Below are 1,948 nucleotides of genomic sequence, written 5' to 3' on the forward strand. Positions count from 1 at the left end.
CCGGCCTCTTTCGCCTCCTGCACTCCCGGCTCGTCCACTATTCCAAATATTGCTAGCCCCCAGTTTGGCTTGACCCGGACTGTCACCACCTGAGATATTGCTCCCGCCACTCCTCTCCAGAACCCCTTCAGTGCCCGGCATGACCAAAACATATGAACATGGTTCGCCGGACTCCGTGAACACCTTCCGCATCGGACCTCTACCCCAAAGAACCTACTCAACCTCGCCCCCGTCAAGTGCGCTCTGTGAACCACCTTAAATTGTATCAGGCTGAGCCTGGCACATGAGGAAGAGGAATTAACCCTACCTAGGGCATCAGCCCATAACCCCAACTCAATCTCCTCCCTCAGCTCCTCCTCCCATTTACCCTTCAACTCTTCTGCGCTTCCCCCTCTTCTTTCATCTCTTGGTGTATTGCCGAAACCTTGCCCTCCCCGACCCATACACCCGAGATCACCCTGTCGTGAATTTCTTGTGCCGGGAGCAACGGGGATTCCCCGACCTGTCACCTCACAAAAGCCCTCACCTGCATATATCTAAATGCATTTCCCGGGGGTAACTCAAACTTCTCCTCCAGTGCCCCTAGGCTCGCAAATGTCCCGTCAATGAACAGGTCCCCCATTCTTCTAATCCCTGCCCGATGCCAGTCCTGGAACACCTGTCCATCTTCCCCGGGACAAACCGGTGGTTACCCCTGATCGGGGACCACACCGAGGCTCCCACTGCACCCCTGTGCCATCTCCACTGGCTCCAAATCCTTAACGTTGCCGCCACTACCGGGATCGTGGTATACTTTGATGGCGAGAGCGGCAGCGGTGCCGTCACCAACGCCCCCAAGCTCGTTCCTTGATAGGATGCTTTCTATGGTGCATCTGTAAAAGTTGCTGTGGAGGCAGCTGGGCCATGGGAGGCCATTGGATATGGGGTGGCTCCCATTAATTGTGTGGAAAGACGACTGAAGTGGTGATTATTGGCTTCTCACCACGTTACGGCAGGATCCCTATTTTGTCAACTGGAGCGGGCCAGTTGCATCGCAAATGGTTTGGCATCCGGCGCAGTTCTCGATTTTGGCCTCTCCCATTATTCACTGGCCTCGTCGGGCTCTTGCTCGAGTGCAACGAGGGCACTGAATTGCGCCCAAAGACTTTGACTAAGTCAGATTTGACAAAGAGTCATCCAGACTCTAAACATTAGCTCACTTCTCTCTCCACAGATGCTGTCAGACCTGCCGAGATTGTCCAGTAATTTCTGTCTTTGTCGTCTAAGGATATGGGTAGTTTCATTCATAGCAGTGTTGCGGTTCCGATGTCATACCCTTTTGATTATGAGTCAAATGGAGCATCCTGTCTCTTTGGATAATGGATACAAAAGTATGGATACATACAACAGTATGATGAGTTGCTTAGCCAGTGAAAAAACTCCAGTGACATTCGTCATGATATTCAGATAAACATCATGGTGCAAACACACATACACACTGACGGACAGATTAACGGACCAATCAATACACACGCAACATCACAGCCAATCACAAGCAAGAGCAATCACACTATAAAACGGGGAACACGACACTTCCAATTCATTCCAACAGGAGACAGCTCAGGGCACAGAGCTCACAGCAAGTCACTCAGACATTCACCATGTGCTGAGTACCTCTCCAGGATTGTGTTAGGGCTGGGTCCACAGTTTAGAGGGTAATGAACGAACCACAGTAACCAGTTTACAAATGTTAATATTGTTAGTAATAAAACGGAGTTGTACCTTCCGCAACAGTGTTGGTTCGTCTGTGTAGCAGAGCACCCAACACGACATAGTACCAGGCTTGGAACCCAGTACCCGTGAGACCTACCTACACATCCTCAGGCATCCTGCCCCTTGGACACTGCATCATGGGCCCCGGTAGCCTATGCCTCGCGGGCCATGACCCCCACAAAACAGTGCTATGCAC

The sequence above is a fragment of the Scyliorhinus torazame genome, chromosome 3, assembly GCF_047496885.1.
Source record: "Scyliorhinus torazame isolate Kashiwa2021f chromosome 3, sScyTor2.1, whole genome shotgun sequence".
In the NCBI taxonomy this organism is placed as follows: domain Eukaryota; kingdom Metazoa; phylum Chordata; class Chondrichthyes; order Carcharhiniformes; family Scyliorhinidae; genus Scyliorhinus; species Scyliorhinus torazame.